Source organism: Geotrypetes seraphini, chromosome 1, assembly GCF_902459505.1.
Source record: "Geotrypetes seraphini chromosome 1, aGeoSer1.1, whole genome shotgun sequence".
NCBI classification, from domain to species: domain Eukaryota; kingdom Metazoa; phylum Chordata; class Amphibia; order Gymnophiona; family Dermophiidae; genus Geotrypetes; species Geotrypetes seraphini.
This window is the reverse complement of record NC_047084.1, coordinates 224,887,260-224,903,410: the sequence shown is the minus strand read 5'-3', so window position 1 is coordinate 224,903,410 and position 16,151 is coordinate 224,887,260. Positions and strand designations below refer to the sequence as shown.

General features: G+C 46.4%; 1 protein-coding gene across 3 annotated transcripts in view; it reads right to left on the bottom strand.

Annotated features, from left to right (window-relative positions):
* The window catches only part of SMIM14 (small integral membrane protein 14), a 106,446-nt gene that overhangs the window by 66,965 nt on the left and 23,330 nt on the right, over nt 1-16,151 (bottom strand). The window contains exon 2 of one of the 3 annotated variants that reach the window (XM_033947299.1): nt 7,049-7,126. The exons of 1 other annotated variant lie outside the window; for it this stretch is intronic. The gene's annotated coding sequence lies outside the window, so the exon portion shown is untranslated. The remainder of the gene's footprint in view (nt 1-7,048; nt 7,127-16,151) is intronic. One more of the 3 variants, XM_033947289.1, reaches the window with a different exon arrangement.

Genomic DNA, 16,151 nt, shown 5'->3' with positions numbered 1-16,151 from the left:
AGCAATCCTCAATCTGGGTGGAAAGCAAACACCGCCTCTGCAACAACCAAAGCACTAAACGCAGCCTCGCATGCGCCCCCACATCCAACCGGTAATGCTGAGATAAAGTATTCTTGGAAGACCAAGTAGCTGTGTGACAAAACTCCAAGGAAAAAACCTCTGGACTGAGTCCAAGTAGCTGCCATTGCTCTGGCTGAATGGTCATTAAGTTATTCCGCCAACCACTTCCCTGCCATCAAGTAAGCATAAAGAATGTCCTCCTGGACCCTTCGAGCAATGGAGGTTTTGGACGCTGCCATACATTTATCATGTCCCTTGAAGAATACAAAGAGGTGATCTAAACAACTAAAAGTCATTAGAAACCTACAGATTGCAAAGAATGCTACGCATTTTTAAAAAACGCAGTGAAGAAAAGCTCGCCTCTCCATTCCTTCTCCCAGGAAGGAAGGAAAAGTGAGAGCGGCATAAAAGAAAGGATGATACCAACTTAGAAAGAAATTGTGGTACTGTCCGAACTGACACCCCAGAATTTGTAAATAAGAATCCCCGCCGTATAAAGCCTGCAACTCAGAAAACTGCCGAGCTGAAGCCATGGCCACAAGAAACACCATGTTCAACGTCACAGCCTTTTAGAGTCTCAAAAGACAAGGTTGAAATGAAGTCTTCTGTAAACTGCAAAGAAGTACCTTAAGATTGTACTCTGGACAGGGCTTCTTAAGAGGTGTATGAATATATTATACTCCTTTTAGGAACTGAAATACATGAAGCTGAGAATTAAGCGAAGCGCAAGATACCTAGCCCTTGTAACAAGCTAAGATGGCCACTTGAAGCTGAAGGGAATTGAACGCTAAGCCCTTGGTACGCTTGTGCCAAAAAAGAAAGACTATAAAACATAGAACTCTGGAAGGGTGCCAATGTTGAAAAGTACCCAAGAAAGGAAAAGCCTCCAAATGGAAGCATAAGCCACAGGTGAAGACGTTTATATTGCCTGGAGAAGGGAAGAAATAACCTGCTTCACATAACCCTTACACGTCAGCCATGACATTTCAAAAGCTAGGTCGTAATACCAAAGTAGGACGAATATCCATGTTGATCGGACCCTAGACGAGTAAATCTGGAGATACCAGGAATCTCAACAGTTCGGCCGTTGAAAGACTTATCAGATCCGCATAGCAAGGACGGTGCAGCCAATCCAGAGATTCTCTAATTACTGTGCCCCGAAAGCGAGCTTGAGATGGCATAGCCATCCAATCATCAGCCAGGGGAAAACACTTAAAAAGAGAAACCAGAGGCAAGAAAGAAGTAATGCTGCTACCCCTTCCGACTGCCACTCCCTGCGTCTGCTGAAGAAGCTAGGAAGCTTTGAATTTCGAGATGAGGCCATGAGGTCTAGTTCTAGGAGATCTCACCTTTATACAAAGAGCTGGAACGCCTGAGCAAATAGTTCCCAATTTCCAGGATGTAGAATATTTTACTACTACTACTACTATTATTTCTAAAGCACTGAAAGGCGTACACAGCACTGTACATTTTAACATACAATAGACGGTCCATGCTCAGATTTTGTGGTGAGAAAGTCTATCTAAACCCTTTTCCTGTCCTATAAAATGATGCGCTGACAGAAGAGGAAGATGAGATTCCACCCATTGAAGTAAAACCATTACTTTACTCGCCAACTGAGTACATCACGTACTTTCCTGGCTGTAAAGAAATACCACCATCATAACACTGCTCTAAAAGACCTTTATCGTCATTCCAGAAGAATGGTCTGAAACTCCTGAAACGGTAGCCTGACCATGCTTCAGTCCAGAAGAATGAACGAGTACTGAGTCTCCTCTTAATACCAGACTCCTTGCGCTGAGGATTGAAGGCACTGAGCCCCCTAACCAGACAGCCTGGGATGTTTGGTGACTTTGAGCCAGTCCATCAAACACAGAGGCATGCCTTTGAAAAATTAATCTCACTGAGCCATCAAACTATACTGAGCGATGCTTGAGGAGCCTACTAGATACTACAATTGGAGCCTTGAGATACCGGGAACCTCTGGAACAAAAGCAACTGCTGTAGCGTTTTCATGTGAAAGCGAACCAAAGTTCCCAGTGGAGTCACCACCATAGATCCTAGAACCTGTACAGAATCTTGTTCTTGGTGACTGAAGAGGGCAAACCTTAGACTGTAACCTGTTGCCCCAGTCTCTGGGAAGAAACACATTCTTCTCCCACGTGAACAACATTCCCCAATATTCCAATAATTAGTACAGGAGAAAAAAAAAGCTCTTTGGAAATTTGAAGATTCATATCCAAAGAATTGATGAAAAGAAGTTCAAATAAAAGAAATCACCCGTTTGTGTCTGACAAATTGACCTGGCTGGAAGACATCTGAATCAAGCAGTCGTCTAAGAAAGAAAGCACCAAAACGCCACTATTGCCCTCATTTTCTAAAATGTTCATGGAGCCGTGACTAGGCCAAATGGCATCTGCCAAAACTGATAGTGCTGCTCGATGAGAGCCAAGCGAAGATATTGCAAATTCGGAGTCCATAGGGAAATTGTAAATATCCTCACAGTTTTGCTCCGGAAATTTCTAATTTACCAGAATGAGATCCAGCCCCTGTCTGACCAATTCCCCTGTCTTAGACACTATGAAGTAAATGGAATAACTTTCCTTAGTTCTGGAAGAACTAAAACTACTGCCCCGAGTACCAGTAACACTTAAAAGGGGTCTCACACGAACGTAACCTTTGGAAGCTTAATATATGGTGACTCCAAAATTATACATTACACAAAAAATACAAGAATGGAATTTATAAACAGAGAAAAGAAAGGAAATAAACTGCTATTATAATACTAAAAACAACCAGCAATTTCCATCAAGCCCACATTAAGGAAGATTACTTAATTTAAACAGAAAATTTACAAACATAATAAAAAAAATTTCTAGAAATATACTTCAAGTAAATATTTTTTGCAAAAAAATCTAAATTCTCTTTTATTCCTGGTCTCATTCAAATTAACTCCTATAGACAGTAGCTACTAAATTCAATTTATAATGACTTATGGGTTTCTTGAACCAGTAAAAACTGTTATAATTGTAAAGGATCCCAGAAGATGTAATCTTTGTGTAATAAACATTTGCAAGGGAATTTTAAATAGAAAGATGTTTCGATTGCCAAGACACAAGGTTTCAATGTTAGAAACGCCTTTCTTTTAAACTGTGTTGTCTTAGCAACATCAGGGAAAACCAAAACATTGTCCCCACAGAATTTTTTATTTTTATTTTGAAAGTAGGTTTTCAAAATCAGTGTTTTATCAGATTCATTTAAACATTTTACTAATAAAGTAGCTCTAGTCAAGATAGTGTCCCGCGAATCTTCTAAAAAACCTGTAAGGTCAAATTCTGTGGGAACAAGTTCTTCTATCCCTTGTTCAGAAGTAATTTTTTTCTTTTGTGGAACATAATAACATATCGATATAGGCAATATATCTGAGTTAGCCAAACCAAGGATTTCTTTAAAATATTTTCTAAGAGATTTCAGGTAATAATAAATGAGTCCTTGGAAAATTAACTAAACACAGATTTTTAACTCTCAAAAGATTTTCAAACATTTCAAATTTAGAATGCACTACATGGGAATCCTTGACTGTAGATGTGGAAAATGTTTGTAGACACAATATCTGTGAATCAATTGCTGTAATACGTCTATCTAAAATTTTTACATTAGCATCGTTGTTTTCCAGTTTTTGAATCACTTCCTGTGATAAATTTTGATTTTGAATAGCTACTGACTTTAACAATCCCTCAACACGAGTATTAACCAACCAAAGATCTTTAAGGGAAATCTCTTGAGGAGTCTCTTAAATCTCATGCATGGTTAAGGCCTCCTCTTGAAAGGAGATGGCCTTAGGCATTGCTCCAAAATTCAGAGCTAATGCCATACCTTGCTGAGAGTCAACCAGAGACTCAGTAGGCCTACCCAATGGGTTGGCCTCGGAAGAAGTTACCGGAGGGAGAGGAGGAGTTCTATCCAAGGGACTAAGAGATGCCCCCGATGTTGACGCGGGATAAGCCATCATGGGATTAACATTAGCTGGTATCAAATGACGGTCAATCGGGCCCATTAAAATTGGAGTAGAACTCTTAAGTTTCACTTTCCTCTTTCCCATTATAAAGGAAATATTTAAATCTAAAAAAATACCAAAATTAAATAATAAAGTACCAAACTTTTCAATCATTCCACGCAGCTCCAAAGGAGCTCCCAAGGGGCTTGGTGTGCCCCTTAGGGCACGCCCCTTTGGCCACACCCTGCGGCCGCGCCGCAACTGCAGCGTCGCTTAGAGGAAAGGGAAAGGACCCCGATGACGCGGTCCCGGCGTCTCCGCAGGTGCCTGCATGGAAGTCGGTTCCAAAAGTCACCAGCAAGCAAATTCAATGAAGGCACAGCGTCCCCAAAGGGCAGGAAACAGTCCCTCGGTCTCGTTCACCAGGCAGGTAATAGTTATCCCCCAAGAAGTAACAGGAATAAAAACCTCTTCCCTGTTGATTTAGAGGAACTTCCTCAATGGCATTTAGCAGAAGAGATTTCACCTCCTGAAGAAGAAGGGAGGACTGTGCAGGGTCCAAAGCAGACTCTTTTGGAGGACAGTCTGGAGGAAGAGTCTGAAAATGAAGAGTGTAACCCTGACGAACGATGGTGAGGACCCAATGATCTGAGTTCCCAATGATTTCCCAATGAGTTCCCAATGATTGATGAACAACTGAAGATGACCCCCGATGGGCTGGGGCAATGGTTGAGAAATGCTGAGATTGGCTATGCTCTGAAGAAACTGGTCAAAAAGGCTGCTGAGGTTTAGGTTGTACAGCCGGTTGTTTCTGCTGTTGTCTACGAGGTTGAGACTAAGATTGTTGCAAAGGTCTAGCAGCAAACCTACACTGGTAAGTAGGCTGTGGCCTGTAACGACGAGCAGGGGAGGCTTTTTCTTGTTTTTAATCAAAGTATCCCACCTGGTTTCATGAGCTGAGAGCTTTTGGGTTGTTGTTTCTAAAGACTCACTAAAAAGTTCATCGCCCAAAAAAGGAGCATTGGCCAAATGATCTTGATGATTAACATCCAGCTCAGATACTCGAAGCCAAGCCAAACGTCGCATAGCTACAGACATGGCGGTAGCATGAGATGTAATCTCAAAGGTATCATAAATAGAGCAAACCAAAAACTTCCTCAATTGCAACAATGAAGCAACATACTGTTGTAAAAGAGGAATTTTACGCTCAGGCAAGTATTTCTGTAGAGCAGACATTTGTTGTATTAAGTTTTTGAGGTAAAAGAAAAATGGAAAGCATAATTTCCAGACCTATTGGCGAGCATGGAATTCTGGAATAAACGCTTACCAAAACGGTCCAATGTTTTACCCTCTCTGCCAGGAGGGACAGAAGCGTAAACACTGGCACCTGCAGATTTTTTTGAGTGTTGACTCCACCAGAAGTGACTCATGAGGAACCTGAGGCTTATCAAACCCAGGAAGAGCCACCACTCTGTAAAGGGAGTCCAGTTTACGAGGAGCCCCTGGAACAGTCAAAGGAGTTTCCAAATTTTTATAATAAGTCTCCCTGAGAATATCATGAAGAGGGAGCTTAAGAAACTCTTTAGGAAGCTGCTCAAAATCTAATGCATCCAAAAATACTTTAGATTTTTTAGAATCAGATTCCAGAGGGATGGAAAGTGCCTCTGACATTTCCCTCAAAGGTTTTGAGAAAGAGGTCTGTTCAGGCTTCGAAACAGGCTCTCTAGAAGAAACATCACCATCAGAAGAAGCCTCATCTTCTGACAGGATAGGTTCCTCAGAGTCCTTCCAGAGATCCGAGTCCTTCATTGGTGGAAGAGGGAGGTGGGTGTCGAGGGCTCGATATGTTTGAGCTTTCTCAATGATTTGCCTGATTTGACCGACATCGTTTCAGGAGATGTACAAGAAAAACGATGTCGAGCTGAATCCGACATTACACCCGAAGGTAAAACTGTCGGCACCGAAGAAATTTTTCGAGACGGTGTCGGGGCAGTAAAGACTGGCCCAACAAAAGTCGGTGCCGGGATGGACAGCTCAGACCTGCACCGGTACCACTTGCCTTTTCGCCGGTACCTTTAGTGCCGCTCCAGAGATGAGGAGGCTGATGATGAGGCACTCACCTCTATCGAAGCCAAGCGTTTTTTAGAACGCCTCGAGGTCGTCAGGACTTGGCTCACTGCAGTAGTGACCTGAGGACCTGTAAGGGTAGGGGAAGGCTTCTTAGCCAGCTTACTCACGGACTGTGACTCCGTGGGGGAATCCTACGATGTCGAATGATGTGAAGTCGATTTCGGCATGGATTTCGAAGCCGGGACCGATGCCGAATCACCTTCCATATCAGACCCGAACAGCAAACGTTGTTGAATCTGGCAGTTTCTGAAGGTCCTCTTCTGAAGAGAAGAACAACAGGTGCAGGATTCAGCCCTGTGGTCTGGCCCTAGACACTGGAGACACCAGCGATGCGGGTCCGTGAACGAAATAGAGCGAGCACACCGTTCACACTTTTTAAAACCCATAGACGGTCAGGACATGGAGAGAAAAAATAGCCTCAGCAAAATTGAAGATCGAGGCTTGAGGCTTGGAACAGGCCCTGCAGGGCCGGGATCGCGAAAAAGTAAAAATTTTTTTTTACTTGAAATGAAAAAGAAAAGATAAAGAAACAAAATATGAAGAAAAATAAGTATAAAATAAAGCTGCATGAGCGGGAAGGCAGCAAAAATCAACGCACGCAATTGAAAAGCAACTTCTTAGCTCCGAGGAAACTAGAAAACAGAGGGACCGCGCATCTATGTTGGGCGGGAAGGCACTTGTACATGCGCGGTGCGGGCAGCTGAGAACTTTCCAAGTTCTTAAAGTGGTCCGTACCGGGGGTTCCGTGGTGACGTCACCCATCAATGAGAATATATGCCTTCTTGTCCTGGGATAATAAATTATACATAAGGGGTTGAAAAATAAAAATGATATAGTTGTAAGCAAATAAAATAAACTTACCCTTCTAGAGCACCCAAAACTGATTTTTCCCTCTCAGTTCTCCGACAGCACCCTGGAAAAGGTTCAACAGAAAGACTCCTATGTAACAAATGTATATAACCTTCTGTTAAAGATTTATTTTTGCAATCAAGAAGACATCAGAAAGGACTCAAATGGTATTTCTTGAAGATCTGACAAAACAAGTATAATGAGCCTGATTTTGTAGTGAAGCTGCTGATTTAAAATAGTACTGTTTCACTATCTGTCAGCCATATATTGCATGTCTACTATGTAAATATTCGATATGCTTCAGTAATTTAAAGTCTAAATATATGAAGTAGAAGTGAGAAGTCTGGAAGATACAGACTTTCTCCCCATCCTGTGAAAGTGAAATGCACCTTAGTCACTTTTCATAAAATAGAACCTAATCTCAGTTAATAAAGGTTTTACAGTAGCAAGGAAAGTGTTAGTCACTGAAGGACACAGAGCAGAAATTAAGGTTGGGGCCTGATCCCCTATCCTCTCCCTGAGGTTTTTTCTCTCTCTCCCCACTTCTCTTCCCTTACCCTGTGGGTCCAGTATCATTCCCTCCCTGCTATGGTCCTTCAAACTTGCCATAGGATGCCAGAAGAAGCAGCACAAATGAGGAAGTTGCATCAGAGGGGTCAGCCAGAGACAGCCTGTTTTGATTGCTGCCACTGCCAGTGCTCCATAGCAAGTTCAGAAGGCTATATCTGGTGGTAGGGAAAAGACAGAGAAATGCCAGTTCTGAAGGGGAAGGGAAATGAGGAGGGAGGGGGAAAGAGAGAGAGGGAAAGATGAAAACTTTTCTAGCCCAACTCACACCACAAAATAGGCCAAAAATATCCCAACAGTCTTAACACCAAAAAACAATATCATAAATAACTTATCATAGTAATAATAAATTATAACTTTCATTTCACAAATGGCTTTAAGCAGAGTAAGATAAAAAAAATCTCCACAAGTTTGCAAAAATTAGTACTTCTGCAATCACAACATACCAAATTCAGTGTTTTGTCAGAAGCTAAAAGGGAAACAATCCACCTTTAAACTGCTCAGTTATAGCCAACACATTCTGCCCAGTGCTGGCTACAGTGAACCTGGATGCTTACTAAGCATATTTTTTCTCAACTCTCTTGCTAGAACCAGTGTCCACTTGGGACAGGCATGTGGGATCTCTTGAGGAGAGAATATAGTGGATGCTGCAGATGGGCAGACTAGATGAGCCATTTGGCCTTTATCTACCATCATGTTTCTATTTTCTCCATGTCCATTGTTCATCTTTCCTCTGTATCTCTATCCCTCCCCATGTCCAGCTTCTCTCTTCACTTTTCCCTTCTTACTACAACTCACTACCACCTTCCTAGGAGCCAGCATTTTTTAATCTCTATCTTCCCTCCTGTGTATTATCTTTCCCTCTCTTCCTGCCCTCCTATTCCCCTTCCTAGAGTCTAGCACAGTGGTCTCAAACTCCAGGACCAGGTACTTGGAGGGCCTCAAAAAATATAGTTAATGTCTTATTAAAGAAATGACAATTTTGCATGAGATAAAACTCATAAATCTTTTATAAATCTTTCCTTTTGGATAAAGTCTTAATAATAATATTGTAATTTATAGCTAAAGAGACATATGATCAAGAAACTGTTTTATTTTATTTTTGTGATTATGATAAACATACAGAGGGCCTTAAAATAGTACCTGGCGGGCCATGAGTTTGAGACCACTGGTCTAGCATATGTCCCTCTTGCTTCTTCACTCCTTCCTGGTGGTCCAGAATGTATCTGGGTGGTCCAGAATGTATGTGGGTACTTGTTTCCCACCCTGAGTATATTAAACCTATACCTGATTTTATTTACTGTTTTATTTTTTTAATATTGTATTTTATATTCCCCTCTTCCCTAATGTATTAATGTCTAGTAGTGTTTTATGTGATGTATGTGGATTTTATTATTTTTATTCGATTTATTTGCTGTAAATCGCATCGAAATATGATTTTGCGATCAAATCAAAGAATTTATTAAACTTGAAACTATCTTTCTCTTCCTCTTCCCCTCCCCAGCGATCCAGCATGTTAACTTCTCTCTTGTCCCCTCTCTTCCAACAGTCTAACATGTATCCCTCACTCTTGTCCTCATCCTCCCCCCACCCCAAGTCCAGCATCTCACTTTCCTCCTTCTCTGACAATCCTGGCATTTCTTCCTCTTCCCCCCACAGCAGTCCTTTAAACTTGCCTTTGCAGCTGGCTAAATAAATGTTGCTTGCAACTGGCCCAGAGCCTTCCCTTTGAGGCCATTTCCTATTTTCAGATTGGTGGGGGTGGCAGCAGAAGACATCAAAGTGAAGGCCCTGGACCAGCTGCAGGCAATGTGTGTTTAGTGTAGAGAGTTGCGTGGGGACAGAAATCCCACCCGTCCCCCGCCAAAGTCCCACCCATCCCCACCCGTCCCCGTGAGGAATCCCACCCATCCCCACCCGTCCCCGTGAGGAATCCCACCCGTCCCCACCCGTCCCCGCGAGGAATCCCTCCGTCCCCGCCCGTCCCTATAAACTTCAGAAATAGTTATTTCATTTAATTATGCTACTGAATTAAAGGCTCTGGTAGAAACCCATTTACAAATAAGCAAAAAGACTTTATTAATTTGGAAATATTAATTGGGAAGAATACATACTTTGTAAACGGGTTTCTACCAGAGCCTCTAATGTTTATAAATTTTTATCAACACAACTAATATACTACTTTATCCTGAAGCAAAAAAAAAGAAATAGAATTATTTTCCTACCTTTGTTTCCTGGTTTCTGCTTTCCTCATGTTCTCATTCAATTCCTTCCATCCACTGTCTCTCTTCCTTCTGCATCTTCCATTTGCTCTGTTACTGTGCCTCTCCCTTTCTTCCCCCTTCCAAATTGGTCTGGCACCCATCTTCTTCCCTCCGCTTCCTAAACTAAACTAAACTAAACCTTAGGTTTATATACCGCACCATCTCCATGGTTGTGGAGCTCGGCACGGTTTACAGGAGTTGTAATGAGAAAGGAACTACAAGGTAAGAACTAGATAAGGGTCAGAGGGTAGAGGGAAGTTAGAGGGCTAGAATGTCAAAAGAGGAGGAAGAGTTAGATTTTTGAGAATAACCAGGTTTTCAGCAGCTTACGGAAGGGTTGGAGGGCATTTAGGTTCCGTAGGGGGGAGGTGAGGTTGTTCCAGAGCTCGGTGAGTCTGAAGTGGAGGGAAGTACCCAGTATTCCTGGGAGGGAGATACCTTTTAGTGAGGGGAAGGATAGCTTCAATTTTTGGGTGGGTCTGGTGGTATTAGGATTTGAGGAGTTCCAAGAAAGCAATGTTACTTACCGTAACAGTTGTTATCCAGGGACAGCAGGCAGCTATTCTCACTAGTGGGTGATGTCATCCGACAGAGCCCCGATACGGACATCTTGCAAGCATGTCTTGCTTGAAGAAACTCAGAAGTTTCGAGATGCCCGCACCGCGCATGCGCCAGTGCCTTCCCGCCCGATGGTCCTGGCGTGTCTCCTCAGTTCAGGTAGCTAGCAGAGAAGCCAACCCAGGGGAGGTGGGTGGGACGTGAGAATAGCTGCCTGCTGTCCCTGGATAACAACTGTTACGGTAAGTAACATTGCTTTATCCCAGGACAAGCAGGCAGGTATTCTCACTAGTGGGTGACCTCCAAGCTAACCTCAATGGGATGGAGGGAGAGTTGGCAACTTAGGAGAACAAATTTTGTAACACAGTTTGGCCAAACTGCCCATCCCGTCTGGAGAAAATATCCAGACAATAATGAGAGGTGAATGTATGAACCGAGGACCAAGTTGCAGCCCTACAAATCTCCCCAATCGGTGTCGATCTGAGGAAGGCTACAGAGGCTGCCATTGCTCTGAGCCTATGTGCTGTGACCTTACAGGGAAGGGGTAATCCAGCCTGGGCATAGCAGAAAGAGATACAAGCCGCCATCCAGTTGGAGATGGTGCGCTTCGATACAGGTCGTCCCAACTTGTTTGGATCAAAGGAGACGAAAAGTTGAGGAGCAGTTCTGTGTGGTTTGGTGCGATCCAAGTAGAAAGCCAAAGCAAGTTTACAGTCCAGAGTGTGAAGAGCTGATTCTCCAGGATGAGAATGAGGCTTTGGAAAGAACACTGGAAGCACAATGGATTGGTTGAGGTGAAATTCAGAGACCACTTTAGGCAGGAATTTCGGGTGAGTGTGGAGGACCACCTTGTCATGATGGAATACTGTGAAAGGTGGGTCCGCCACCAAGGCCTGAAGCTCACTGACCCTGCGAGCAGATGTGAGGGCCACCAGAAAAACCACTTTCCAAGTGAGAAACTTTAGTGGAGCCTTGCTCAGAGGCTCAAAAGGAGGTTTCATAAGCTGAGAAAGGACAACATTTAGATCCCAAACCACTGGAGGCAGTTTGAGAGGAGGATTGACATGAAAAAGTCCTTTCATAAATCTGGAAACCACAGGATGAGAAGAGAGAGGTTTCCCTTGTAGAGGCTGATGGAAAGCCGCAATAGCACTCAGGTGGACACGTATAGATGTCGACTTGAGACCAGACTGAGACAGATGTAAAAGATAGTCCAAAACAAAGGATAGGGAGGCTCGCTGAGGCTCCTTAGAATTGGAAATACACCATGAAGAAAATCTAGTCCATTTTTGGGAGTAGCATTGACGAGTAGCAGGCTTCCTGGAAGCCTCCAAGACATCCCTCACCGCCTGGGAAAACTGGTGCGGAGTTACGTTGAGAGGAACCAAGCTGTCAGGTGGAGAGACTGCAGGTTGGGATGAAGCAGAGACCCCTGATGCTGAGTAAGCAGTGAAGGAAACACCGGAAATAGGTACGGTTCCCTGCTGCTGAGTTGAAGTAGAAGGGAGAACCAAGGTTGCCTGGGCCACCGAGGAGCTATCAGAATCATGGTGGCATGTTCGGACTTCAGTTTGACTAGAGTCTTTTGAATGAGAGGGAATGGCGGAAACGCATACAGAAAGCGATTCCCCCAATCCAGCAGAAAAGCATCTGCCTCGAGGCGATGAGGAGCGTAGATCCTGGAGCAAAACTGAGGCAGCTTGAAATTGTGGGGAGCCGCAAAGAGGTCTATCTGAGGCGTTCCCCACTGAGCAAAGATCTGATGAAGGGGCTTGGAGTGGAGTGTCCATTCGTGAGGCTGGAGGAGACGACTTAAGTTGTCCGCCAAGACATTGTCCTTCACCTGAATGTAGACAGCTTTGAGGAAGGTGTTGTGGCGAACCGCCCAATCCCAGACTTTGAGAGCTTCCTGGCAGAGGGAGGCCGAGCCCGTGCCCCCTTGCTTGTTGACATAATACATGGCAACCTGATTGTCGGTGCGAATGAGGACCACCATGTTGTGAAGCAGATGTTGAAAAGCTTGAAGAGCATTGAAGATGGCTCTGAGATCCAGAAGATTGATTTGATGGAGTCGGTCCGCACAGGTCCAGAATCCCTGAGTGCGAAGCCCATCCAGATGCGCTCCCCAGGCATAGGTCGAGGAATCGGTTGTGAGAACCTTCTGGTGGGGAGGAGAATGAAACAGCAAACCTCTGGATAGATTCGAAGAGGTCATCCACCAGAGCAGAGACTGCCGAAGAGCAGGAGTGACTGTGATGTGTCGAGTCAACGGATCCGATACCTGAGTCCACTGAGATGCCAGGGTCCACTGAGGAATTCTGAGGTGGAGTCTGGCAAACGGCGTCACATGAACTGTAGAGGCCATGTGGCCCAGGAGGACCATCATGTGTCTCGCTGAGATGGTCTGGCGAGAAGACACAGACTGGCAGAGATGAAGAAGAGCATTCATGCGCTGAGAAGGAAGGAATGCTCTGAGACGTATGGTATCCAGGACAGCCCTGATGAAGGGAAGAGACTGGGTCGGCTGTAGATGAGACTTGGGAAAGTTGATCTCGAATCCCAAACTCTGCAGGAACAGAATCGTTGACAGGGTCGCTGAGAGGACCCCCGAGGCCGAGGGAGCCTTGATCAGCCAGTCGTCGAGGTAGGGGAATACCTGAAGACCTTGGTTCCGGAGGGCCGCGGCCACCACCACCAGACATTTGGTGAAGACTCTGGGGGACGAAGACAGGCCGAATGGAAGCACTCGATACTGCAGATGGAGATGTCCCACCCGAAATCTGAGGAACTTGCGAGAGGCCGGATGAATGGGAATATGAGTGTAAGCCTCCTTGAGATCCAGAGAGCATAACCAGTCGTTCTGCTCGAGGAGGGGGTAGAGAGAAGCAAGTGTCAGCATGCAAAACCTCTCTTTGACTAGGAATTTGTTGAGGACCCTGAGGTCCAAAATGGGTCGCAGGTCGCCCGTCTTCTTCGGAACAAGGAAGTACCGGGAGTAAAACCCCTGGTTCAGTTGGTCCGTTGGAACCGGCTCCATGGCACGAAGCCGGAGCAAAGCCTGAGCTTCCTGAAGAAGAAGGGCGGTCTGAGTCAAGTTGGAAGGATATTCTCTTGGAGGGTGGTCCGGAGGGACCCGATGGAAATGAAGAGAGTATCCTTCCTTGATGATATGAAGGACCCAGAGGTCGGTTGTTATGGCCTCCCAGCGATGATAAAAATGATGGAGGCGCCCTCCGATGGGAAAAACAGGGGGAGGCAGAACGAGGTTGGTTATGCCCTCGACGAGACAGTCAAAAAGGCTGAGTGGTCTTAGGGACAGCAGGCGACTGAGACTTAGGCTGACCCTTCTGGGGAGGCTGACGCTTCGCCGGTTGCCTCGCAGGTGGAGTTTGCCTCGCAGGTGGAGTTTGCCTTGGCTGATAACGCCTCTGATAAATCAACGGCGGACGAGAAGGTCGAGACTGCTGAGGCTTAGGCTTCGGCCGAAGGATAGATTGGAAGGACTTTTTGTGGTCAGACAACTTCTTCGTGACAGTCTCGATGGATTCGTCAAAAAGATCCGCCCCAGCACACGGGACGTTCGCCAGGCGGTCCTGAAGATTCGGGTCCATATCAATGGTCCGCAACCAGGCCAACCGGCGCATCGCCACCGAGCAAGCCGCCGCTCGGGCTGAGAGCTCGAACGCATCATAGGCAGATTGCATTAACTGAAGCCGAAGTTGGGACAGCGAAGCAACCACTTCCTCAAACTCAAACCTAGCCTGGGACTCGATGTATGGTGTGAACTTCCGAAGCACAGGTAGAAAAAATTCCAAGTAGGCTGCAAAGTGGAAATTGTAATTCAGGACTCGAGACGCCATCATCGAATTCTGATAGATGCGTCGACCAAACTTATCCATGGTTCTGCCCTCGCAGCCCGGAGGCACTGAAGCATAGACCTGGCCAGGATGAGACCGCTTGAGTGAGGATTCGACCAGGAGGGACTGGTGACAAAGCTGAGGACCCTCGAAGCCTTTATGATGCACCGTGCGGTACCGCACATCCAATTTACCAGGGACCGCAGGGATAGAGTAAGGAGACTCGAAGCATCGCATGAAGGTCTGGTCGAGGAGCTTGTGCAGGGGAAGCTGCAAGGACTCAGTCGGAGGACGAGGCAAGTGCATGGTATCGAGGTACTCCTTGGAATATCAAGACCCAGCATCGAGAGTAATGTCCATGTCATCTGCCTGAGGAACGATGAAAAGGACAGTTGGTCCGCCGTCGCCGGTCTGCGAGACGGACTAGAAGAAGAAGAGGCTTCAGGCTCCAGAGAGGCCTGCGAGCAACAGGACGAGTAGAAACCCTCGGGGTCCTCGAACTCCGGGCCCGGAGGAGGAGACCCAGTCGAAGCAACTTCTTCTGAGGCGAGACAGTCGAGTGCCGAGAGGAATGCTTCGAAGAATGTCTGGATCGATGCCTGGAAGGGGATCGAGCCCGTCTGTGAGAAACTGGGTCAGACGCCTCCAAGGAGCAGATCGGACTCGATGCCGTTGATCGCAGAGGCGGAAGAGTCGGTGCCTCCCCTGACGCCGCCCAGGCTTGATAGGGGGTTCGGAAGAACTCGTCCTGCTTCCTGCTATGCCCAGGACTGGGTGGCCCCGAAGGTGGATGCCACACTGAGTCATGGGGCGGAGTAATCGGTTCCAAGGGAGGCAGGTCACTAAACGAGGCTTTCCTCGAGGGGATGGGTTCCGAGGGAGGCATATCACTAAGGGAGGCCTTCCTCGAGGGAATCGGTTCCAAAGGAGGCACAGCATTAACGGAGGACCTCCTCGAGGACCCGGACACCGCTTGCCGCTCCTCCTCGCTGAGCAACGAGGTCGTGCGGCGAGGAGGAGGAGGAGGGGGCGGTCCGCCCCTCGAAGCCAAAGCTGGGAGGTCACCCTGGATGGTGGCAATCAGTCGAGGACCCATGGTCTGCATGAGCTCCATGAACTGAGCCTCCAGAAGGGACCGCAACGAAGCCGATATGGAGGGATCCGCACCAAAAGGGGGCCCTTCCGCATGGTCTCCGCGCTCCTTCGGTGCTGCGTGCTTCTGCTTGCCAGTCTTCGGCACCTTGAGCACCACCGGTGGAACTGAAGGGGTCGATACCTGCTCCGAGGAGACGGAGGAAGGCTCCGGTGCCGAAGCCGGGGCCGAAACCGGTGTGAACGATGCCGGTTTCAGGAGGCCCGAAGCAGCCGGGGAGGCAGAGGGCTTCGCTGAAGGATCTCGAAGCACCCGTCGATGTCGAAGCTGCAGGGTCCGATGAAGCTTCCATCTTGAACATGGACTCCCACAATAGACAGCGGCGCTTAAACGCTCTCGCCGTCAGAGTGGAGCAAGGCCGGCACGATTTCGGGAAGTGATCCGGTCCCAGACACTGTAAGCAGCGTCGATTAGGGTCCGTGAGCGAAATCGCGCGCTGGCACTTGCTACACTTTTTGAAACCGGTAATCGGCCGGGACATAGGCCGGAAAAGCTCCGCCGCAAGGTTGAAGGTGCGGGGCCCCAGCCACGCGGCCGACCCGGTATCGGACGGAAAAATTTTTTTTTTTTTTTTTTAAAAAGAAATCAAAGAAAGAAATAAATGCACAGGAGAGCCAAAAGAACTCAACCCGCGGCAAAATAGAAGGCAAAAAAAGAGATTCAATGGGCGCAAATTGAAGATAGACTTCTCAGCTCCGCGGAAGAAAAAGAACTGA